We start from the raw sequence: 27,773 nt of genomic DNA, 5'->3' as shown, positions 1-27,773 counted from the left end.
GGCAACTTAGCTGGATTTGCCAAAAATGCTTTTTTTTAATCATTGATTTAGGTGGTTACAGGGTTGCTGAATAATGTTGTTTTTCATATGTCCTTTAATGCGTTGCGCTTAAACCCTGATAATTGCTGCTTGCAGCTATATTTATTTTTTTAAATGTAACCATGCAAAACCTGACATAAAAATAATAGTCTAAAATCATTTTGAAAATGAAATAACTTGTTGGACCTATAGACAATATATTAAAAAACAGTGTTTTATGTGTTGTGTCATATTGTATCAGGGTTTTATGGCTTATATGTTATGATATAAGAGAATACGGCACTCACACTCAAGGATAATACAAATATGACTACATACATAAGAAGCATGTAAATATCAGTTGTCATTCTATATCTACAAATAATTATTAATATTCTTATTCATATATTTAAATTTTAAATTTAGTTTCATGATCAAATCTCTGAACTTGTTTGTGCTTGTTGGAGGTAAAATAGCCTACATTATGCAGTGCAATACAATAATGACGTGATGTAGAAATAAACCTTCCTTATATGTTTCTCAAAAGCCAGGTGTATCATATTCATTACATTTTAACAAGATTTTATGATGGATAATCAAACCTAAGTTGCTTCAGGCCAGTAAATGTTCTTGAAATGTTGTTAACAATATGAAATGTATTTGTATGCTTACTTTATAATAATCATTAAATATTCTGCAGCAAAAAAGACACATGTTCCATAAAGTTGGACATTTTGAATTATAGAAAAAGGTGTTTTACTTACTAAAAAATTATGTAGTGAATATGATACAGTATGCTTTATATAGTTTATTTGATTTTATTTTAAAATTAAATGACACCTGGGTTGATATATATATAAAATGACTTTCATACATTTTCAAGTAAAGCTTAAAGGTCCAAATGAAGGCCACTGTACTTTCCTAGAATTTTTATTGGTTTTTCTGCAACATTTAATATTTAAAGCTTCGGTCATGCTAGGCTTTGAGCATGCAAAATGACTTGGACCCTGCAATGCTGTAAATCATGCAGCTTGCATGAATTGAGACCAGCGATTAATCTTTTTTTTTTTTTTTTTTTTTTCAAAAGTCCTGTCCAAAGAGTCAGTGTTATGTTGGGCTGGTCAGCATGTTCAGATAAATAATGCAATGTTTTCACACTGCCACAGAGATGGTGTTCCTTTCATATTAATGCACGATAGCATAAAGTATTATAACATTGCAAGATGTGCACACTCAGCTTTGAAAACTAAAGGCTAACTGCAGAGAATACTAAACAGGCTAGCGAAATCATCATTAAAGATGATTAAATATCTATCGATTGCTGTTGTATTTAACGCAGATGACAGTGACTGCTTAAAGCAACGGGAGCGTGTGAGTCACCAGGTGTAACTGCAGAAGCCGTCGTGTTCCAGGAATCCAGCCAGGCTTCCATTGTTCCAGCCCTGCTGTGTCAGCACTTTCGGCCATTTCTGAGGCTTGCATTCATCACCAAACATTTCTCCAGGCTTTTAAAAGACTTGTAAAGGTCCCGACAAGAGAGAGTGCACGCGCCCTCCTCCTCCTTCCCTGTATACTCCCAACAATCACATGCTTGTCAGAATGTCAGCTGGCATTATAGTAACCCCCTCATACGGGCCTGTAGGAGCAAGACAGCCGAGGAACTGGAGCGAAACGGAGGCAGTCACTGGCACAGCTAGAGTGGGAGCAGTCGTCTCCAGAGGCCCGACCTTTGATGGCCTCAGAGGGCTTGAGGAACAGGCCCTGCGTGGGCGGCAACACCATAGTACAGGAAAATCTCTGTCACCAATGATGTGCGGCACAAAGGCTGATGGGAGTTGAAGGTTTGAACTGCGCAACGAGCACATACTAAGTCCCTTTGACTAGAAACAGAGTGGGGCTTGATTTCGACGAACTCGTCATCAAAATTTAATTAGATTTCGGATTTCTTAGCAAGGATGTTTAATACTGCCACCTCACCTTGGCAGATGCTTTCATTTTTTAAGCTCTTTTATTGGCTTATGAAATATTAGCTCATGAAATATGTTTCGAAATGATGACATCTTTTGTCTTTTACTTTTAATTTGTGGTTGATTGTCAGCATTGACCTGTGAATGTACAAAATAGCATTATGGAGAAACCTTAAAGCGATAGTTCACCCCAAAATGAATCATTGACTCTCCCTCATGTTGATTTTATTTCTTCTGTAGAGTGCAAATGAAGTGTTTTTAATCAGCAAAAGGATGCCATACAGGTTTGAAAAAATAAAAGTAAGTTATGGAGTGCTTCAGAGTGATGGAAAAAAAAAATACGTTGAGACTGGATCCAATCTCATATGTTTTTCCCATCACGTTCCTCCAAAAAACTTTGTGTTCTCTCATATTGTGTTTACTGCAAAACCCACATAATGTAATACTTATTTAAGAGAAAGTAAATGTTTTGTGCGAGAACACAAAGTTTCTTATAGAGAAATGTGATTAAGGTGCTACAACCCCTCCAATTTTGTGTCAACTCACCAAAGCACTAAAATATAGTTTTTCCTCACACCTAACATTATTTCCATTAGAAAAGTTTTGCAAGCAAATTCTAAGTTTGTCTGGGAAATACAAAAGGTTTGCGAGCGAATGGAGTTTCTTGGGGGAAACCACAAGTTTTGCGAAAGAATGCAGATTTTTTGCGAGTCAATGCTAGATTTTTCCAAGAAATGCAACACTTTTGCAAGAGAGTGCAAATGTTTTGCAAGTGAATTACAAGCTTATCTGGGGAACACAGATAAACGCTTGCTTTGCAAGCGAATGCAACATTCCTTAAAGGAACACATGTTTTGCAAAAGAATGCACATTTTGAGAGCGAATGCTAGACTTTTGCAGGAGAACGGAAATGTTTTTCTTAGAATTTACAAATTCTAAGTTTATCTAGGAAACACAAAAGGTTTGTGAGCGAATGCAATGTTTCTTGTGGGAACACAAATATTTAGTAAAAAAAAAAGCAACACTTTTGCAAGAGAACACAAGTGTTTTGTCAGAGAATGTAAAAGTTTTGCAAGCAAATTCAGAATTGATCTGGAGAACACGAAAGGTTTGTGAGCAAATGCAAAGTTTTCTGGAGGAACGCAAAAGTTTTGCAAAAGAATGCATGTTTTGTGAGTGAATGCTAGATTTTTCCAAGAAATACAACAGTTTTGCAAGAGAATGCAAAAGGTTTCCAAGCAAATTCTAAGTTTATCTAAGAAAAACACAAAAGGTTTGCAAGTGAATGCAAAATTTCTTGGGGCAACGCAAAGGTTTTGCGAAAGAATGCACATTTTGCAAGCAAATTCTACATTTTTCCAGGAAATGCAACACTTTTGCAAGACAATGCAAATGCTTTGCGAGAGAATGTAAAAATTTTGTAAGCAAATCATAAGTTTATCTCGGGAACACAAAAGGTTTGCGAGCAAATGCAAGGTTTCTTAGGGAACCGCAAAAGTTTTGCAAAAGAATGCATGTTTTGCGAGCGAATGCTACATTTCTTTTTTCAAAACTTGTAAAAGTTTTGCAAGTGAATGCTAAATTTGTCCAAGGAATGCAACTCTTGTAGGAGAATGCAGATGTTTTGTGAGAGAATGCAAAAGTTTTGCAAGCGAATGCTAAATTTGTCCAAGGAATGCAACCTTTTAGTCACGCAAATGAGAATGCAAATGTTTTGCGAACGAATGCAATGTTTCTTGGGGGAACGCAAAAGTTTTGCAAATGATTGCACGTTTTGCGAGTGGATTCTAAATTTTTCCAAGCAATGCAACACTTTTGCAAGAGAATGCAAATCTTTTGGAAGAGAATGCAAAGTTTTTGCAAGCAAATTCTAAATTTATCTGGGGCAACACAAAAAAGTTTTGCAAAAGAATGCACGTTTTGCAAATTCTAAATTCTAAATTTTGCAAAAAATGCAATACTTCTGCAGGACAATGCAAACGTTTTTTGAGAGAATCTAAATGTTTTGCAAGCTAATGTAAATTCTCTCCAAAGAATGCAACTTTTTTGTAAGAAAACGGAAATGTTTTGCGAGTTAATGCAAAGTTTCTTTGGGAAACTTGATGGACAAAAATATGAGGTCAGAGGAAAATGCTTTCACGTTCTCACACAAAAGTATTGTGTTCCCTCAAGAATCTTTGGGTTCTTTGCGTTCTCTTTACTGACTTTCCTATAAAAACTTTGCGTTCTTTTGAAAAAAACTTTTGCATTCTCTGAAAAACTATTGTGTTACTCAAAGTTTTGTGAGTGAATGCAAAGTAATTAAAATACAATTTTTTCTCCCATCTCATTTTTTTCCCGCATCACCATGTGTCTTTAGTGGCTCCATATGAGAGTGAGTAAATGATGACAAAATTGTTATTTTTGAGTGAACTATCCATTTTTATTTGACTAGCTCTATCAGGGGAGCATCGGTCAGCTCCAGTCTGCCCTGACCACCCAAAAATAAAAAAAAAGCCTTTCCCATCTCCGTCGCATTTCCCCTGACAAGGTGATGATGTTCCGAGTTACACCTCTCACTGTTCATCTGGACTCATGGCTTCCTTAGGGGTGGTTCTCTGAATGAAGCACTGGGGAGTCTGGAAGATTAAAAACAGCAACTGAAAAGCCTGGCAGGATTGGGCAGCGAAGCTGCGAGGCTTTGACACACAGGCTCTTGCAGGGGAGACTTTCCTTTGTCCTGGTTCCCTTATTTATATTGTGTAAGCCCTGTTCAATTCTTGGAACATGTTTGGAATGGCCTGAGGTGTGAATTTGTATGGAATAAACCCTTGGCGATGTCAAGCTGCCAAAGGCTTAGCTGTGGAAACTGTTGACTGGTTTCACCGTTTGCCAAAATTATTATTTTGATGAGAAAAATCTCTCTTTGTGTATAACATTTAAAGGATCAGTAGTTTCACTGTAGATGGCAACTTGGTAGAGAATCAGTGAAACATGGTGCTTGTTCATCATAGGTCCAGGTTACTCATATTTATAAATACAGTTTCAACATTCAGTACTTCACAAAACATTTATTGCTGCTTTATATTGCCTATCTATCTATCTATCTATCTATCTATCTATCTATCTATCTATCTATCTATCTATCTATCTATCTATCTATCTATCTATCTATCTATCTATTGCCATTTCATCAGTAGTAAGGATTCTATACCTAATCTTGGCTTTTTAATTAAACTTACAAATGACAAATTATCACTTCAGTTACTTCTGAAATAATACATCTATTGCATAAAGAAAAACATATTTAGTGTTTATTTGCTACTTCATGTTGACATATGGACTACCACTGTCTATACAGCAGTTGTCTGTGCAAACGCTTCATTTTAGTATCGATTTTCTTGTTCTACTGTTTTCTTTCTAAATTGTTATCTTGTTTTCAATTCACTCTGTTCCTTGATGATTTTGCTCTCATTATTCTAAACACACAAGTGAAAACTTTGATGTATTGTTTATAATGTATGTACTTCAAAGTGTTTTCAACCTTTTTTGTTGTTGTTTTTCCCTTTAATCCTGCATTTCTATACTGTACGTTCTGTTCTCCTTTGTGCATAATATATGGAATGCATTTTTCATGATATATTTAAAATCCACATACCAGAGACAAAATGCTTTTTCATTGAAAATGTATTTAGCTTATTAGTTTTGTCTGCATTTTCGGCTTTAGGCTACCGTCATTCTGCTGAGAATCATGTGAAAACTAATTTGACAGCATTAGTATGTATGTTTTCATACAGTGTTTATGGAAGGATTTGCACTGTCAGTTCACATAACATGCATGGCTCCACATAAACCTCAACCGTGTACGTTCTAACATACAGTATTTTGACCCTAAAAACACAGGAGAATTTACTCTGAGAAAACAAAAACAAATAAATGTCATTTTCACCACATCTCAGTATGTATTGCGTTATGTAGTGTTCTGTGATGGAAATGACATTTTAATCATTTTTATGTCTTGCATAGCTAGCATGTGTATCTATTTATAAAATGAAATATTTTTAGGGCTGTCAGTCGAATAAAATTTTTAATCTAATTAATTACATGATATTTCAATTAATGAATCTAATTAATCGCAAATTAATCGCAATTTGGCTGAGAAATTACTCCCAGAAGATAATTAAAAGTCACTGTTGTGTAAAGCATCAAACAGACATTAAAAAGTATAGCTTTAGCAAGAAATAATTTGTTAAATCAAATTTATTTGATTTGATTCAAAATAGAATTTATTACACATAAACATTTAGGCTGTAATGGCCTAACGTAAACTATGGAAAAGATAGTTTGAGAAATCTCAGTATTTCGGTGTAAGTCATCATTGGTAACCAAAATAGCTTTGTTACCAACAGTCTTCAAAATACCTTCTTTCATGTTCTACAAAAGAAAGATTTAAAACGACATGAGGGTGATGATGACAGAATTATAATTTTTTTTTTTTTTTTTTGGTGAACTATCCCTTTAATGTTTTTATTTTTATTCTTCTTATTATTTTTTATTTCTTATTGTTATTATTAGTACTATCATTTTAATTAAATGATACTAAAGAAACTAAATCTGCCAGCAGGTGGCAGTAAATGTCTTCGATTCGTTCAAACGGCTTCTCCATTTAGGAATGAAGTAAATGGCTCTCTGAATCATTTATATTAATGGTTCACCGGTTCGTTCAAATCATAGACTGTAAAAAATATAGACGTAGTGTCCGTGACGTCACCTGTAGGTTTCTGAATTTTCGAAGCTCTTAATGGGCGGGACTCAGCCGTTGCCATCTTGGAATCACGTCACTGCACATCACTCCCGGATAATCGAAAATGGGCAAAGAGGCGGGACGTGGGTGGAGCTGGTTGCTGAAACCACGCCCGCCTAGCGCGACGCTGGTGACAGCAGCGGCAATCCATCTGTCACTCAAGTGGCCACGCCCTAAATTATGTAGAACTTTAAGGCTTAATATAATTTAAACGGATGTGTTATAAAAAAAATTCACCCCTCTCACAGTTGACATGAAGGGCAAAATGAGCTATATAGACCAAAGCCACTTTTTGTACCAGGCTGTAAACATATTTTTTCTGCTGTAAATTTGGGCATTTTAACATGGGGAGTCTATGGGATTGACTCCCCTTTTGCAGCCAGTCTCTACCAGCCAGTCGATGAATTGCAGTTTTAGTCACTTCCGTGTTGGCTTCAAGAGGGAGACCGGGAGGTTGCCGCTTGGTTCAAATTGCGGATTCATTCAGAAACTAAACACAGCTGTGCGCAACAATTCTGCTATGGCTTCAAAGGTAATATCTTCTCTGCAAAATTGAGCAAAAACACATAATATTGTGTTTAAAATATAACACAATATCAACTTCTTATTTACCGAACTGTTGTATTAAATCACATTTAAGCTCCTGATAGATATTGGGACAAAATCAGCACTGGTGTCATATTGCTCTTGCTGCCAGTGTGATATCGTGATATATATAAATATGAGACAAAACACATATAGGGGCATTTTTTGCAACAATATCTTAAATTGTAGGGCGTAACTGCATTTGTAGAGTTGTTGCCCAGCATCATATTTGTCAACAGTAAACTATATGAAATATGATATGACGTACAGATCTGGGGGCGGAGCCAGTGTGTTAACTGTGTTAAAATATTTTAATCGCGCTGTTTTTTCATAACTAATTAAGTTAAAGCGTTAAACTGCCCTAAATATTTTACATTTTTGATTACTTGACAAAATTAGTTTTATACGTACCCTGAAAATGAATGCAGTTTAATATTCCCAGAATAGCAAGTGTAAGTAGCATTTTTATTTATTATTTATAATCAGACTTTAGTATTTAATTAAACGACACCACATGGCAGGCTTTCTCAAACCTTCCTAGTAAAGCATATAAATGCTCATTTTAATTGAGAAAAAAAATCAGATGTGTTCTGTTCTGCCCGTCCATCTGATAAAGATTTGAATATAGCTTAGATTCTGTGAAATGAGTCACAGTGTTTCCATCAGCTGCTCTTCAAATAAAAATAATTTCATCATTTGTAGCTGTGTCCAACCTATGCGATCTATGAGTGATAGATATATTTTTTCTCTTCAGGGACCTTGTGCAAATAAGATTTCTGAGAACCTCGCATTTATAAGGCGCTCATTTTTCCTCTCCTCCACCACTCCCTAATGCAATAGATTGATATGATATGAAGACTCTGGATATCTATCATATCTGATAGAAAAATCGATGTATTCCCGTGGACAGTTGACACATTAAATGTTGATAAATCCCTGACATATCTCTAAACCGAGGCAGCATGCTTTTTTTTCTTTACACTTTGAGTCCACACATTGGGAACAGCAAAATAAGATCAAAGAAAATCAATGAATATTGCATATGTTTGTCGGAGAATTTCGCTTTCTGCAAAAGTACATATCGAATCTGCCTTTTCCCTCTGTAACTATTGTTCAAATGACATCAGAAAGAAATTCTCTCGCTTTAGAGGACACGAGCACATACATCATTTTCATTGTAAATGTTTGTGGATGAGAGAGCATAATCCTGGTTTGTGCACCATTTCTGACAAGCCGCCATGAAACGCTGACATGTCTACCATTCATACCCATCTCCATGACAACCAGAGACCTGAGCCTAGCATTGTGATCCATCACCCTGATATATCCCCTCATTTCACTGAAATATAAGACCCATATAGTGGCGCAACGCACATAAAATGAATTATGCATCCAGTAGACCATAAGAACCAAACGTTTACAGTGAACACAAAGAAGAATGCGCTACCTGAATACAGTATCTTACAGCATCGCAAACGAGAAAGGAAAATGAACAGGGACATTAGCTAAACAACGGGTTTGAAAGCACTTCAGAAAAGAAAACAAAGCGCTCGTCAAGAAAACAAAGATGGTTTGCAGCGAAATCCCTCAGAATTAGTACATTTCGCATCGGCGCGCTTATTATTCAGGGCTTGTAAGCGGGTTTAGCTGCTGATAAAAATGAGAGCACTGTCAATTCTTCTTCACATGAGGCCATTTCCACAGAGGCGACACTCCAGACATTAAACTAGACCAAACGGGTTTATCTGACAATTTAGTCCCTTGATTAGTCATTCATTAGACATGTTATACGGTTCCTTAAGGGTTTTTTCCAGAGTAACAATCCCCATAAGGGGTTCTGGAGTCATATTTTAATTAGTGGCTGATTAAGTAGAAAATTGTAGCATCTGAGATGGGAAATAATGAAAGACATGCGAGGTAAAGGTTTGTGGCAGAGGGCAGGTTACGGATGGAGTCGCTAAGCTGCGCATAGAGCGATATTCAGATACTAAAACGGTTCCGCATCAAAGGTTTTACATCGGGCTTACACGATGTTGTTTAATGTGGATGAAGGGACTAAATCAAGGTCCGACCTAGCAAATAGAATGGTTCGTTAAGAGGATAAGAACAAAGATTTTGGACGGGGGCTCGAGTGGGAGGCTGATTGGTTGTGGAAGCACGTTGATTGAGGCAATCAGACCTGCTACAACATCGAAAGCCTTCTTGTCCCTCTCTGTTGTAGGCCGCATTTTCTGAACAACCGTGGGTGAAAGATTGGCTGAAACGTGGCTGACCTCTAGACGATCCCTTTTTCGTTTGCGTCATTGTGCTCTGAAGTTCTACGAGCCCGTTTTATTTCAGCTGTGCTGACAATGCTGCCAGATTTCTCCTCCCGTTTGACACGCCACTTCGCTTTCACTGTTTGCAATAAAGACACAAAGTCGGTAGATGCTTTGATGAGTGTGATAAGATCTGTAAACCTGACAAGCAATGTAAGCTCGTCTATATATAGTCTCCACAGCTGTGATGGCGCAAATGACAGATGACAGCTGTTTCTATATTCGGAAACAGCAGCCAGGATGCAGATGCAGGTCCCACAACACTGACTAACAGCTAATAATCACAAATAAACTCTTAATTAACAATTGTATAATGTTTAGTAGTGCTGTTTTAGTTGGAACCCATTCATTTTTTTTAATGAATCACTCATTTAGTGCATTAAACTGCCTCATAAGTAAAGCATGTCACTGCTTTGTCAAAGGATCACTGCAGCATGAGAAAACAGCTTTATGCTATGAGTTGTAAAGAGGCATATCATTGAGTGGATGAGCTTACTAAAGAAACACAGTCCTTCAATGAACTAGTCAGTGTTTTTTTAAATAGAATTTAACATCTAGTTTGTAAACAAACTAAACAAACTGAATCAAATTGGTTAGATTTTAAAGGGCCATTCCAAAACGGTAAGACATTTTTTCATCAAATCGTGATACTCTCGTGAATGCATGTTGAAAACTGACACAGAAGAGAAGAAATTTTTGAATAAAGTCGTTTTTTCTACGTATTCTCGTAGCCTCATAAATTTAAGGTTGAACCACTGATGTCACATGGACTATTTTATCGTTGTCCTTACCACTATTCTGGGCTACGAACATGTTAGTTGTATTTCTGTCTATGCAGGGTGAGAAAGCTCTTGTATTTCATCAAAAATATCTTAATTTGTGTTTCGAAGATGAACGAAGGTCTTACGGGTTTGGAACGACATGAGGGTGAGTAATAAATGACAGAATTGTAATTTTTGGGTGAACTAACCCGTTAACGTTTTTGAAAGAAGTCTCTAATGCTTCTAAAGGTTGCATTAATTTGATCTTGAATAAAGTAAAAACGGTACTGATATTGCAATTTAAAATAACTGTTATCTTTTTAAATATATTTTGAAGCGTGATTTATTTTGTGATGTCAAAGCTGAATTTTCTGCAGCCATTGCTTTAGACTTCAGTGTCGTATGGTTCTTCAAAAATTGATTTGATTTGTCGCTCAAGTAACGTTTTTTATTACCTGTGCTATCAAACATTATTATCTAATGTTGAAAACAGGTTTGCTGCTTAATATTTTCTAGGTTAACCATCATATTTTTTGTTTCAAACAGATATTTAACAGATTGTCAAATATTTTATCTTTACAAAATCAGCTTTTTTCATGTTAATTCCTTACAGTCATATTTCACCTGTAATTCTGCATCTTGTTTGCTAATCCTGAATTCAGATAGAGTTTTGAATGGCACACTCTATTATCCCAGGTGATACTGACCTTTCTGACATTTTATATTTACAGTTCGTACCTACAGCCTTCGTACCGCACTTGTGTTGTTTTCTTTTTCCCTTCACAGTGATCACGTCTGGGTTGCATATTGAATCAAATGATGAAAATGAAATAAATCTATATATATTTCAAGACAAACATCTGAGTCATTCTGATTCGGCTGGACTTTGAGTGGCTAAGCGAGACACTCTTTCATTCACCTTGTCCTGGATCATTACCAGAGCCGCTGGTGTCGATGCCATTATCGAGAAACCAGCAGCATAGATGCACTGTTGTGATCACCCCATCCTCTCACAGGCTCATTAACCAACAGCTTTCAATCACATAAAGCCACTTCATCTTAATATGGTAAGGCACTGCGAGGACTTTTGAGCAATGTGCGGGGAGTTAGACAGCTGTAAAATATTCCTGTGTTACTTGGTATTCTCATGAATGGCAGGGATTAATGTTTTGGATCATATGCTCTGAAAGGCCTGTCTGAATGTCATCTATATCCATATTTTCTGAAAATGGATGACCATGGTTGCCCTTCTTTGGACGGAACTAACCAATTGAGATTGTGTTTGCAAGAAGCATCATTATTAAATCTGTTGTCATTATGTCTTTTAGCTGAGCTCTATTACTCAGAATCAAGATATTGTCATGCAAATCACTCACTTGCCATTTAGCAGATGCGTTTCATGCTAAGCCACTTACAATAGTCTAATCGGCTAGAATTATGGTTCGTGACCCGTCGTCTTTGGAAAATTCAGCTCTGGGCTTCTATATGCTCTATTCTAAAAGAACACTATTAACTTTTAGTAGTTTGACAGTAGTCCAAAATAGTGGAGGTTTTCTATATTTCCAGTAACTAGCTAGTTTTTTTCATTATAGTGTGACACTGCTTTTTTAAATGTCACATTTTTCATGCGTGCAACTTTACTACCAGTGAACATTTATATATATATATATATATATATATATGTGTATTTTTTTAATATAGTGATTGAAAAAGATGATTCACAAAATCCATATTTTTTTTGTCGAATATTTATGTACGTTTTTGTTCAGTATTATGATTTTGATTTAAATTTATAAATTAGGAATTTTTTTGTAATAAATATATGTATAATAAAATTTCAATATTTAGCTTATATCTGTTTATGTAGATGTTTATATATACATTGTTGAACCTATTAATTCATATGAATGAATGTTCCTATTTATTCCTATTAATTTATAATAATAAATATACATATAATTTAAATATTTATCTTAGATGAATTTGATTACACACACACACACACACACACACACACACATATATATATATATATATATATATATTTAGTATTGAACCTATCATTTTGTTTGGACAATTTATTTAAATTAATGATTGAAGAAGATGATTCACAACTTCATATATTTTTGTAAATGTTTTTGTTCAGTATTATGATATTGTCTCAGATTTAAAATAACTTAATAATAATAAATAAATAAGGATGTATTAACCCTTTAAAAATATAAATGTAAATATACTTTTAAAAATATGTAGCTTAGATGCATCTGCTTAATGCAATTACCCTAATCCATTTGTTCAGGAAAAAAATAATAATAATAATAATAATAAAATTAAATAAATAATGAATGAATGAATTAATTAATTAATTTAAAAAAATATTTTTTTGTGTCAAAAATCTTATTAAATTATAAATTCTATACAGTAAATGGATAATTGCATATTTAAAAAATAATAATTTCCCCCCCTTACATTGTAGATTTTAGTGTTGCTGACTACTTTACTCCAATTTTTTTTAAAGGGTGACTTGAAAACTACTCGAAGTGTATCTCGTAGCTCGGCAAGCCACGTTCCCGAGTGGCTTCCCCAACCTGGCTTCTTTGAATAAACATTGAGTAGAGGTTATTCCAAATAACAGGTTGAGAGTCGGCGGTTTCATGAAGAGCCGCTCTCACGGCACTTAAAGAACCTACACGACTAATGCAAGCAGATCAAGTCTTTCATTTATAATATAGCGCGCTGCTGGACACCCAGGTGACTTCCATTTCTGAGGTGAGTAAATTGGCACTCTATAGACAGGTCGAGAAGTCAGGAAGGTTGGCGACTGGTAAAAATAATGAAAAGCACCTACTGAGGAGAGCTGCCTCCCATGGACCTGCTGGCTTCTAACTCCTCTCACATTCGCACCCTTTTATTTTCCCTCAGGCCTGTAAAGATGCTCATCTCTGCACAAGAGTACCTGAAAGTGGGTCAGGGCTCTCCTCCCGTTTCATCTCATGTCCTCTGTACTGCGCTGTCTTAATTGATTCTCTCAGTATCTGGGGTTTTGAAGTGCACCACTAAAATAAAAGTTAGCCGCGTGAAGAGAGCGCTTCTTTTTCGCAAGAGGGCCTAATTAGCATACAGGGCCTGAGGTAGTTTGTCGCTGGCCTCGTCAGTATGTCTTGGGAGCTTTCTAGGATGAACTGAATGGCTCCATCTCCCCCAAAATAAACCGGCTCACTGTCTGACATGTAGCCCAGTTGAGAGTTCTATTTTCATAAGTGTTGCATTCATTTCGCCCAGCTCCTCGGGAGAACGGCATCTCAGCAAGGCGGCGGAGTGACTTGGAGTCTCTCACTGGTGTAGATGTCTTTCAGCCTGTATTTTCAGTTGACAAATTGCACCAGTGTTTCACTGAGTTCAGAGCCAGGGGAAATCAAACAGCTGCAGAGAGACAGATCATGCATAATATCATGTCCCCTTTATTCACAAAAACATTGTCCCCGACAAGAGAGTTAGCCATCTTTGTATTTAGTACACTTCACTTTCATTATCACTCATCAGCTACACATGCATTTAAAAGGGTGATATTCATTTTAGTGCCTTTTTTCCCCTCTCATAATGTTGTCATTGTGCTGCTCACCAAAAAAATTACTTCATGCAATAGTTCACTCAAAAATGAATCTGTCATTGTTTTCTCACTTTCATATCATTCTTAACATGTCACAATGCACCAAATTTAGTCATATTTTATGGAATGAGATTTAAGCAACATTTAAGTAAATATAACCACTTTTATTTTTGAAATTATAATTTGAATTGTGCATGCACATGCTCCACCCTATCTTTGGCTTTTAGAATTATGTCTCGCAATCAACCACAGTGCAGCAAATTGTATATGCATATTTGATTAAATGAGATATAAGGAACATTTAAGTAAAATATAACTGAATTTTTTAAATTATCATTTTATTTTATATCATTGTATTCATCCCCATCTCTAAATTTTAGAATTAAGTCTTGTATAATTATGTCTCGTAACCAATCACAATGCACCAAATTTTCATCAATTCATATTTTATTAAATGAGAAGTAGTAAATATATACATAAGTACATTATGACAATTTCTATTTTTGAAATTAGCATTTTAATTTTGCATGATCACATTTGAATCATTCGTGATCCAGCTTCACCTACAGCAGAAGTGAGTATAAGGTTTTTTTTTTATGAATCTTTGCGATCGCCTTTCCTAATAATGTGCTAGTTAGCAAGTTTAGCAGCTAAACGCGGCTAAATACGGCTAAAGTAAACAGGCTCGTCACTCCACAGCAAGAAGAGAGGGGCGGGGCGAGCAGAGCTCATTAACATTTAAAGCAACCTCGACCAGAACAGGATGATTTTTGCAGAGCTGATTTTGGCAAGGTAAAAAAGGTGTTATTTACACTACCATTGAGAAATTTTAACCAAAGCATGTTATAGACTTTTCATTAAGACCCTAAAGAATCATATCAACTGTGGAACATTTCAATTGTGGAAAATGGGCATCCGAAGACCCCTTCAAGCAACTTTTACATAAAATATGATAGAATTTTGTTTTTTAAATTATCATTTTATTTTATCATCATCATATGCATCCCCATCTCTGAATTTTAGAATTAAGTCTTGTATAATTATGTCTCATAAACAATCAGAATGCACCAAATTTTAATCAATTCATGTTTTAATAAAATAAATTATATTTTGCATGATCACATTCCACCCCATCTTTGACTTTTAGAATTGTCTCATAAACAACCACAATGCACCAAATTGTGATGCATGCATATTTGATTGAATGTGATTTAAGAAACATTAAGAAACAAAATACGCCAGAATTTTAATTATTTCATTTTATTTTATTTTATTAAAATTATCATTTTATTTTACATTATCATATTCATCACCATCTCTGAATTTTAGAATGAATTCTTGTGTAATTAGGGGTTCAAGCACGTAATTGTTAGAATGGCCAAGGATCAGCAATCTCCATGTAAAACTGATTGGGCAGACCAGATCGTAAGTCATAGAGACTTGAAACTTGGAGGGATGGTAGTACTCACACCATCTACAATGTCACCAAGGCTCGCCCCAATCGGCCTGACGGGGGCTCTACAGAGATCAAAAGTACAAAATCGCTTATAACTCCTGAAACTCCTTACCAAACTAGTCCCAGGTTTTTTTTTTGTCCAGGAGCTTGGCCACTTGGTGGTGCTATAGGGAAAAACCTTAACAATGGCAATAACTACACAACCCTTTGTCCTATCAACATGAAAATCGCTGTGCATGGCCAGGGTGCCACAAGCGTCTGTAAGGACATTTGTGTATCTCAAAAAAAAAAAAAAAATTAAAACATGGTCGATGCTGGCAGATGAAGTTTGAGCACTTGTTAGACAAGGTTAATGGGGGCCGATCGGAACGAAAATAGGTGGCTCTGGTTGACTCACGGCTCCAAAGGTCTGTGAGAAATTTGAAAGAAATTTGAAAGAAATCGGCCACTGGAGGGACAATATTGCATTTTTCAATCGTAAATGTTTGCACACATATACGCATTATTCATATCATATGATAGAACTCCTCATTCCAGACAACTTTGCCTCTAGAACCACCGCTGTCAATCAAATCATTTGCTGAACAATTGAGAACATGTAAAAAACCTACTTTTGCAAACTAGTCAGGTTTTTCCTTCAATCTGGAAAAAAACACTGTGGCACAGTTCTCTGGATTTTCTAGGTCAATAATTATAAAAAGAAAAAATAAATAAATTTACCCTTCAGGAAACTATAACGGAGTCGTTTAGAAAAGAGACTCATCTAAATTTACCCACAATCCTATAAAGCCTAAAAGAAAACTCAAAACGTCATGAAACCTGCTGAACACATGCGACAGGTGATTCTAAACAAGCATGCAAAGTTAAGGAGATCAGACAACAGCTGGCGCTATAACAGTCATAACCATTAAAAAACCATAATATTTCTATGGTAAATTACGTGGATTTGCCAAAAATGTTTTTTAAGGTGGTTACAAGCATATGTGCTTAAATTCCTTAAGTGCTTGAACCCCGATAATCACTGCTTGCAGCTATATTTATGTCCTGTAACCACAATGCACCACATTTTAATGTTTGACTGAATGCGATTTAAGCAACATTTGAGTAAATTATGACAGAATTTTAATTTTTGAAATTAGCATTGATTTTACACAACCATATTCCACCCCATCTCTAACTTTTAGAATTAATCAGGCCCTTTTTGTACTGTATCTTTAAGACTTCCTTGTAACCTCGTTGTATGTGAAATGAATAACAATATGATGTGTTAATGTGTGGGCAGTTATATGTTAAATGTTATTTCTATTTATAAAGATCAAGAAATATGTGACCCTGGACCACAAAACCAGTCATAAGTCGCACGGGTATATTTGTAGCAATAGCCAACAATCCATTGTATGAGTCAGAATTATTGATTTTTCTTTTATGCCAAAAATCAATAGGATATTGAGTAAAGATCATGTTCCATGAAGATATTTTGTAAATTTCCTACCGTAAATACATCAAGACTTAATTTTTGATTAGTAATATGCATTGCTAAGAACTTAATTTGGACAAATTGAAAGGTGATTTTCTCAATATTTCAATTTTTTTGCACCCTTAGATTCCAGATTTTCAAATAGTCGTATCTCGGCCAAACATCAATGGAAATTGTGACTGGTTTTGTGGTCCAGGGTCACATATGTGATTTTTAATTATTTGACCCCCGTATACATTGCCATTTCTGATCTTTGTAAATCACATTGATTGAAATGTTATTGAACGTATGCACTGTTCTAATGGCTGGACATTCACAGCATTCATGAATGGCCTCGAGGGATTTTTCCTCCATTGAAAAAACGAACTCTCCACTAGTTGTTACATAATAAGGTTAATTAATTTTAGGGTGATCGCTTGGGCATTTAATTAGACTGTTATGGTAAAATATTCACCTTGCCTTGCTCTTTTGCTCTCATTAGACCCAAACTATATTACCTTTGATGATTCCCTCTTTGCATCATTCCTTCATTAGTTGCCTTTTCCTTTAATGAGAGCATTCCTCTCTTTATTCTGATGCAGAGACTCACAGTAATTTGCACATCTTCAAGGCACAGTTCGTAGCATTGGAAGTGCAACAACAAATGCCTTCAGAAAACAACAACGCCCTCCTTATCCTTCTGTGTTGGATTCAAGCAGACATTCAAAGGCACAAAACTTTCCTGTAGCTAATTCTTGAGGGAAAAAGCCGGGCTGTTTTATCAGGTGTGGACTCTATGTTTAAAGGCATGATTATCGGAAATGCTTGCTTTCAAGCATCCGCGTCTCTCCTACCTTGAGTGCCACAGCTGCTGCAGGTGCACACACAGAAATGCTGCAATATTGACCACCGAGCGTTTGGAACTGTTTTCTCATCTTGCCGTATGACAAGAAACTGACAATTGAATCAAAACACTTTGTACCCAGTAAACAGATCGGATACCGCCACTTACAAAAGGACCGAGCGGCAAAATGCACCAGTCGGAACCACTGCATAATTGATAAGTCTTATCACGTTCATCAACATACATTCTGCAGCCTGCATTCTGCATTATTGATGCGAGGGCATTGTTCTGCATGGCAGACCTCCGAGACTTTTGACAGACGAGTCAATATGCTCTGATGGCCGCAGTAGTGCGCTTTGATTACCGTGGAGAAAAAATTGCAGCTTTGTTTAAGCAACGGTCCGCCGGAAAACAATAAAATAGCAAACGCAATTAAACAAATATGATTAGTTCCTAGATCATCTGGTAAATGACTGTTTTGTTATCTGGAGATATTAGTTTGTCATACATAATGAGTGTACTTTGTCTATTTATTTAATCAGTCCCATTTAAATTAAATAATTCGAAAACATCCACAATTCATTGCTTTTTGGAAAGATAATGGTAATCGTATAATTGTGTCATCAAAATAAAATTAGCCTTAACTAAACTGAACTGGAGATTGGATTATGTAATAAGCATGCGGCTTGTCGAGAGGCTCTCAGAGAGATACATTGGAGCACTTCAGTGCAAATATTGAGGAAAATTTCAAACCCAAAATAAATTCAATGCCATAATGTGTATTTCTATGTGGAAGTGTGTGAGATTTTTACCAGGAGGTCTTAACTGGTGAGCTGTGACCCAAAAATGAGCTGCAGAACAGTTCTGGGAAACATGCTAAATGCAAATTCTAAAATGCAACTAACCATATAATTGTACATAGATGAGGGCAACAAAGCATAAGAGTGAGAAAATGCTGTCAAATGAAACTGTTGTATTTTGATGCAAATCGATCTGTTATGGTAACATGACTAATGTATGAATATTTAGCTCGGTTTTTGTTTCAGGATTCACTGGTGAATCACACTTCTGCTTGTTTATGCATTATGCAGCTGTTTCCATACAATGCCAGTACATGCTGACAATCCAGTTATTTTTTTTTTTTTTCAAACAAACATAACGAACAACACAAGGTGCATACAACTCATGCACTACATTCTGAGTCTTTTAAAGGCATGCAATAGCTTTGTGTGAGAAACAGATGAAGATTAATTTGTTATGTATTGATAAATTTCTCCTCCATAAAGCTAACTGGTGCTAATTTCTAAATGGCAATGGTTTTGTGAACAATAGATGGTCGCAGATGGGGTTTCTGCAGGTATTATTGAGGTTTTAAGACTTTTTAAAGAGCTTGAAGACCAAGTGAAATTTTAAGAAAAATTGAAGGGAACATAATACATCAGTATGATGTAATACATCAGATTTTGAACTTCCAAAATGCAGTTTAAATGCAGCTTCAATCGATCCCAAATGCAGTTGTAAACGATCCCAGCTGAGGAAGAAGGGTCTTATCTAGCAAAACAATCGGTTATTTTCATAAAAATAATAAAATTTATATACTTTTTAATCTCAAATGCTCATCTTGTCTTGCTCTGCCTGAACTCTGTGTATACTGGTTCAGGACAGTAAGGGTATGTTGAAAAACTGCAACCGTATTTTCTCCCTCAACCTCAAAAATCATTTCAAAATCATCCTACATCACTGCAGAAGAACTGACACAGTCTTTGCAAAGTGAACATGCAAAGAAGATCAAACACCCTTAAAAAAAAAGTAAAACAGCGATATAGGGCGATTTTGAGGGAGAACATGAGATGGGAGTTTTTTGACATATCCTAACTGTCATGAACCGGGAAAAAACAGTAAAAAGTATATAAATTGTATTATTTTTATAAAAATAACCAGTCATTTCACTAGATAAGACCCTTCTTCCTCAACTGGGATCATTTACAACTGCATTTGGGATTGTTTGAAGCCGCATTTAAACTGCATTTTGGAAGTTCAAAATTGGGGCACCATAGCAGTCCATTATATGGAGAAAAATGCTGAAATGTTTTCCTCAAAAAACATAATTTCTTTACGACTGAAGAAAGAAAGACATGAACATCTTGGATGACAGGGGGGTTAAGTACATTATATGTGAATCTTTGTTTTGGAAGTGGACTTCTCCTTTAAAGGGATAGTTCACACAAAAATGAGAATTCTGACATTAACTACTCACCCTCATGTCGTTCCAAACCTGTAAGACCTTTGTTAATCTTCAAAACCAAATTAAGATATTTTTGATGAAATCTGAGAGCTTTCTATCCCTGCATAGACAGCAACACAACTGACACATTTAAGGCCTAGAAAGGTAGTAAGGACATTGTTAAAATAGTCCATGTGAGATCAGTGGTTCAACTGTGATGTTCAACTGTGACAACAATTTTATTTAACAATTTTTTGTCAGACTTCACTCTTAAAAATAAAGGTGCTTTAAAAGGTTCTTCACAGCGATGCCATAGAAGAATCATTTTTGGTTCCACAAATTTGGATCTCTTTCTTACCTTTTTATAATCTGAAGAACCTTCTTTCAAAACAAAGAACCTTTTGAGAAACAGAAAGGCTCTTCAGATATTAAAGGTTCTTTATGGAACCATTTAGACAAAAAAGGTTCTCCTATGGCATCATGAAGCACCATTATTTTTAAGAGTGTTTTACGAGCGGGCGTTCACGAGATAACATAATAGTAATAGATAATATATATTTTATATAGCAATTAAATAGCAGTGTATGATTTTGCGATTATAATTTTAGTGTAGTGTCCAAAGAAGTACAGTGTGTTTCTTGGAGTTGAGCACCTCTATCTTAGACCTTTGTGGTGATCTCACTGCCGCATACCTGCGGTCGAAGAGGCAGCTGCGGAGTAAATTAGTTTGTGTGTCTGGAGGTCTCTTCCTCTCTCCCTCCCTTCAGTACTTTCCCGCTGTGCATGGCTCCTCTGCAATGAGAATTACAGAGCTCCTCCTCTTTTCCCCTGCAGAAGAGTCGGAGAGCGAGTGTGGAAGAGAGAAAGAGAGATATGAGCATGTCAGAAAAACACATCTGCTTGATGTTGTTTCTTGTCCTCATTTGCTAGTTTTTTCCAAATGTTGTGCCAATGTGTTGGGATCAGAGAGCCGACACGGCTTCCTTTTGAAGTTTAAATAGACGGTTGGTGGTTTCCCTCTTTTAGTGCCGCCAAAGTGCGCCTCAGTGCGCGTGTACCGCTTCCATCTGAAAACACCAGGAAAGAAATGGGCTGCATGGCTGATCGCAAATATTAATGTGGGGGTTACACTCTATACCGCGAGCGCTAAATGCGCTTTGAATGTAATTCCTTGCCTCTGTCACGACAAAATTGTCCTCATTTGATATTCAGCTTGAAAGCATTTTTTAGTTCTCTTTTAATGGCTAAATTTTAAAGCATGTTAAAAGAGCGTTTGCTGTAATAAAGCAAAGACAACTAGATTTGCACTTCCTGAATGAAATGCTGCTGCTTTCAAGGCAGCAAAAGAAAAGTGTTGAAGTTTAAAGTAGGTTTAAGGTTTTATGCTTTGATTCTGTTAAAGCACCAGACTTTCTGTTAGAGTGTAAAAGAAGTTTCTGTATGGTTGATGCTGAAAACGAAGAGCAATAATGATTCAAAAAGCTCTATCAAAAGCTCTTTTAATTACATTTTGAGTTTTAACTAAACAATACAAGCGATAGGATGTTTTTTTTGTTTGTTTGTTTCTGTTTCTGTCGCATCATGCTTAATACACATTACAGGATGTGGTCTTATTTATTAAGTTTGCTATTTATTAAGTTAGGTAATAAAAATGTTCATTCATAACATTCACAGTACATTACCTAATGTTATCAACAACTTTTAATTTTAATAATGTTAGTAAATTAGTAAATGTTGACTTTAATATTAACTACAATTGACACATGCTTTAAATGTATTTCTTATTGTTAATTTATGTTATCTAATGCACTGTAGTTAACTAATGTTAGAAAACAAGTCTTTAAATTGATCTTCTTCAGATATTTTTGTCTAGCAAAATAAGAAAAATACTGATTTTGTATAATAATAATAATAATAATAATAATGATAATAATAAAAAATACATAATAAAATAAAAATTATTGTTTTTGTACTGTATTTTATGTACAATCAGTTTTAATCTTAACTGTTTTAATTCGTTAATTTTTTTTTAAATAATTTTAAATGTTCCTAAATATCTTGTTTTTATTGTTGTGATTATTTTTTAATAATTATTTTAATTCCTTTATGTACAGCACTTTGAATTACCATTGTGTGTGAAATGTGCTATATAAATAAACTTGCCTTGCCGCATTATTATAAATTATTTTATTATCATTATTATAAATAATAATTGTATTATTATGTAACACTGTTTTAAGGTTAAACAATAAGGTTTTATTAACTATATTAGTTAACATGAACATTATTTATATAGCATTTATTAATCTTAGTTCACAATTTACTAATACTAATATTATTAAAATTTTAACATTAGTTAATGTACTGTGAACTAACATTAACAAAGATTAATAAATGCTGTAAAAATACATTGTTCATTGTTAGTTCACATTAGTTAATGAATTAACTAATGTTAACAGATGAGATTTTATTGTAAAGTGTTACCTATTATTATTATTATTATTATTATTATTTAAATGTATTATTTTTTATTAATTACTTTTAATTAATTCATTTGTTTATAGTGAAGAATATGGCTAAAATTATCTTTTAAAAAGAGAATAAAGTTTCTGCATTAAGACTGAATTAATTGAAAACCGTAGAAAAAGAAGAAGAAAACATTCAATTTATCAATAATTAACTACAAGCCCAAGAACTACCACAGTATGTCCTCTTTTTCTGTTTGCTGTCAGCAACATAATTTGTTAGTCTGAGGCAATTTCATAGCATAGAATGTGCTGTCAAAGTGCTATTAGACAATAAAATAATAATAATAAAAAAGAGCCACATGCAGTGCATGGATATTATGCCCTAGCATGCAAAGTCAGCGCTTACATGATGATTCCACCCAGGCAGGTGTTGTTATCAGTGCAAAGGTTAAGGAAATGTGAAATGACATTTATCTGGTTCCCTATAGGATCTCACACCCAACCTTTAGATATCTGTTTATTCTCGGCCATGACTGGCCTCAGCAAACACATGGCGATATTGCTGTGTGTGTTTGTGCCGTGTGGAGGTCCCACAGCTGTCTGTGACATTTTGCCGCTCTAAGATATCTGGTTATTCGCTCCAGTCCAAATGTGCTCTGGAAGATATTTACAGCTTTAATTTTGTGGGTTGACCATTTTCCATCTTTCTGGATAAAAAAAAGAACAGAATATTCAATTAGAGCATGGTCGGGCTCCTCTCTTCTTATGAAATGTCATTCTGTCATCATGTTTTTGGCCTCACAGTTCAAACTTTCAATGATTTGATGGCACTTGTGTCTCTAGAAACAAACTCAGTGCAAGTCGTCAAATTGCATTCTCAGTGTTGCCTCAAGGGGAGCAATAGCAGGCATTAGTGCACACTGACTACAGTCAGTTTTCTCTTTCTCTTACAGGCCAGCTTCTGTCACCAGGGAAAACAAACAAACAAAAAAACCTTATATAAAATTCTTGACTTTTTTTTTATTAAACATTAAAATGTAATGTAAAATTAAAATGAATTGTGAAAGTATACAATAAAATACAAGTTTATTGTATAATATAGTACAAAATTAAAGATTTAAGATTCAATTGCTAATATTTAACATTTTATCAAATTTGGTCCGCCCTTCTGAAAAGGATTGGTTTGAAAAGAATCTTGTTGAGCAATTTAGTTTAAACTGTCTGCATGACCCTGTGTAAATTTATATATGGATAAAAAATTATAGATCCCAAAATGTCAGTTTTAAAAGGTCAGTCTTAAAATACATTTTGAAAGGTCAATCTTAAAATGCGGCAATAAATCAGAAAATATTTAATATTTAAAAAATTTGGTTCTGAAAAGCACTGATTTAAGAGAGTTTTCTTGAGCAGTTTAGTTAAAGATAAACTGTGCAATTTTATATATGAAAATAAAAATCAAACATACGAATTAAAGATCAGGCTTAAAATGCAAATGAGAATCTTACTGAGCAATTTAGTTTCAGTTTATGAAAATCTATATAAAAATATGACATTAAAATATAGTACAAACTTACAACAATAAATTCGATAATGTTTAATAAGTTATCAAATTTAATCCATATTTCTGAAACATGTTGGTTTAAAGAGAATCTTGTTGAGCAATTTAGTTCAAGATTAACTGTCTACAGTATATGCAAATTTATGTAAAAATATGAAATTAAAATATAGTACCGAATTACAGATCTTGCTTAAAATGCAATAACACATTTAAAAATATTTAATATTTGATCAAATATATGTCATATTACTGAAACGGGTTGGTTTAAAAACAGTCGTGTTGAGCACTTTAGTTAAAGATAAACTGTCTTTATTACTGTATAAATGTATATATGAATACAAAATTAAAATACAGTACAGAGTTGTGGATCAGGCTTAAAATACAATAATTAATATTGATAATATATATTTTTTCATTATATATATTTAATATTTTTATTATTTTTTTAAATATTATTTAATATTTTTATTTTTAATATTTTTTAGTTAAGCTGCACATGACTATGTGTAAATGTGTATATATGAAAACAAAATAATATCGTACAAAACTATAGATCACTGCAACAATAAACTTGACAATATGTAACATTTGATCAAACTTGGTACAACTTTCTGGAAAGGTTGGTTTAAAAACATTAAACTGCTCAACAAGATTCTCTTTAACCGTAAACTTTTTATGTAACATTTTAGATTATGTTTATGTAAATACAAAATTAACATATGTGACCCTGGACCACAAAACCACTCATAAGCGTAAATTTTTTTAAATTAAGATTTATGCATCATCTGAAAGCTGAAAAATAAGGTTTCCATTGATGTATGGTTTGTTATGACAGGACAATATTTGGTCCTAATGATTTTTGGCATAATAATTTTAACCCATACAATGTATTGCTGGCTATTGCTACAGATATTAGTATAGAATACAATACAATAGTATACAATTACAGATACTACATTATGTTTTAACAAATTTATGTCATCTTTCTGAAAAGGGTTGATTTAAAGAGAGTTTTGTTCAGCAATTTAGTTAAATGTAAACTATTAACATGCTTATACCTACCTGAATACTAACATATTCATCATTTTGTTTCTGCCAAATGAACACAAGTATGCATGTTAAGTATGTACACCAGGGGAGCACACTTGCAGTGTGTTTGCCAAGCATTTCTATTCAGCGGTAGCATACGTAGAGTTTGCTTCTGACCCTAGAGGTGTGTGTGTGTGTGTCTGTGTTCTGATTTGTTGCTTGCTATGCAGTCTCGAAGCTTTTTCCAGACTGTGACATCCCACATTCAAGTTCTATCTTTGTCTTTTGGCGGGGTGCAAGCCCCATGGTACTCACTAGCAGCCAGCTAGTAAAATATTAAGTGCCTGGCCTTCTTATCTTCATACAGTGTGTGGTTGTGAGTCCACTGTATTCTAGGAAGAGTGCACAAGCACCATCTGCATGGCTGAAAGACCTGTCAGCCAATCACGAGACAACAATAATGGCCCTTAAGGTCAGCGAGTCAACAAAATGCTTATCGTGGCAACATTTTATTGCCTGGGCCAAAAACTTTATGCGATATTTGCCTAAATCAGCAAGGGAGCCTTAGGGATCTCTCAAACGAACAATATTTCCTGACGTGCTCTCTTGATCCCAAAGCTAATTTCAGTTGTGGGCTGTACAGTTATCTGTATGTGATAATATGCTTTGTTATTCCACTAATGTGATGGAAAAGTTGACAAAGCTTTGTGATTTGTCATGTTGTGTTTATCTCGTTGGTGTTTCAATTTGACTCAGTCTCTTTAGGCCTTGAGTCAACCAGGTGATTTTCAGATACAGGGAACCCATGTTTAAAATACATTGGATTATGCCGCTCCAAATTCCCTGATTGAATTATTTAGGTCTCAGCCACAATGAGTAAACAGCTCAACTAATATCAGTAAATCCTGCACCGACATGATAATGTTTAAATGTTATTTCAGCCTTAGCTGTTTTTACTCTGATCTGAGCTGTTATTACAACAGTGATCCAAAAAACTAATAATTATTAAGAAATCATATTTTAGGACCATCAAGATGTTCATAAACATCCATTTTCATTATAGTACTAAAAATAAAATAAAATGATTAATTTACAAAAAATGAAAGAAATGAATACTTTTATTTAGCATGAATGCATTAAATTTATTCTCAAAGCAACAGTATAAAAACATTTATAATATTACAAAAGATTTCTATTTCAAATAAATGCTGTTCTTTTAAGCCTTCTATTCATCAAAGAATCCTGAAAACACTCTGTCGCAGTTTCCACCAAAATATTAAGCGTCAGAGCCATTTTTAACATTGCTAATAATAATAAATGTTTCCTGAGTGTTTCACCATATTAGAATTATTTGATCTTGTGACACAGAAAAATACAGAAATATAAAAAGTAATTTTACATCTTACTGCCATTTTGTACTCATGCGTTGAGTTTGATTTTGTCCTCATCTATCAAGAGTGTAAATGTCATTTTATACAACAGTTCAGTAAATATTGTTGATATTGTGTTAAACACAATATTATGTTTTTGCTCAATTTTGCAGAGAACATATTACCTTTGAAGCCATAGCAGAATTGTTGCACATCTCAGAGCAACACAGCAGTGTTTAGTTTCTGAATGAATCTGTGTTTTAAACGAATCGTGTGAACCAATGATTCAAAAGCCCATTCATAAAGAGATTTACTTCATTCCTGAATGAATCAGCCGTTTGAATGAATCGAATGAATGAATGACTCATAAAGACATTTACCACCACCTGCTGGCAGATTTAGTTTCTTATTTAGGAGTATAATTTGATTAAAAAAAAAAAAATATATATATATATATATATATATATATAGAGAGAGAGAGAGAGAGAGAGAGAGAGAGAGAGAGGCTATAATAAAAATAAAAATAAAAATAAAAACAGTTCAGAAAAAAAAAAAATCTGAGTAAATGAGTAAATCATCATTTACTCATCCTCATGTCGTTTCAGACCTTTCTTTTTGTCAAACATAAAAGAAGGTACTTTGAAGACTGTTGATAACAAAGCCGTTTTGGTTACCAATGACTTTTATCATATAAACAAAAAGACTAAGACTTTTTTTTTCTAAATTAGGGCTGTCAGTCAATTAAAATTTCAGAAATCATAAACTGTAATAAAAATACAGTATGTATTGTAATACAAAAACACACACAGTTTGTTTGTATTACACTACAGTTTTATTACAGTTTATAATTTCTGTAAAAAAATCAAAATAAGAATTTGGAGGGAAATGTGCTTAATGGTAGAAACAAATAAAAATCTGAAAATTCTTAATGTTCCTAAAAATAGACCTTTTTAATATAAATTCTAATTTCCTATAGTTTTTTTTTTACTTGGTTTTGGGATGAAATGTGACCTCGACATACTTTCGTGAAATTCACCCTGCTAGCAACAAAATAATGCGAAACTATAAATGAACACCTTCTTTCGATAATCTTTTCAGTCTAACCTTGCCAATTTTTCAGAGAAATCAAACTCATTTAATGACTGGCTTTTGTAAGAATCTATGCAAACTACCAAGTCAACAGCAGAGCTCCAAAAAAAATTAATGTTTTTTTCATTTTGCCATCAGTCTCTTTGCGGTGTGTTTCAATGTCTCCATCTTAACTAATCACACATTTTATTTGTGTAAGTCCCTTATCTGTACCCAGACTCAAACTGAAACCTTGGA

The 27,773-nt window shown here is 34.4% G+C and overlaps 1 protein-coding gene across 1 annotated transcript in view; it reads left to right on the top strand.

Moving 5' to 3' along the window:
• Positions 1–27,773, top strand: part of grm4 (glutamate receptor, metabotropic 4) — a 188,527-nt gene that overhangs the window by 22,216 nt on the left and 138,538 nt on the right. The gene's annotated exons all lie outside the window — the stretch shown is intronic.

Source organism: Labeo rohita, chromosome 6, assembly GCF_022985175.1.
Source record: "Labeo rohita strain BAU-BD-2019 chromosome 6, IGBB_LRoh.1.0, whole genome shotgun sequence".
NCBI lineage: Eukaryota > Metazoa > Chordata > Actinopteri > Cypriniformes > Cyprinidae > Labeo > Labeo rohita.
The sequence above is the reverse complement of the archived record's forward strand: the minus strand, read 5'-3'. Positions and strand labels throughout refer to the sequence as shown.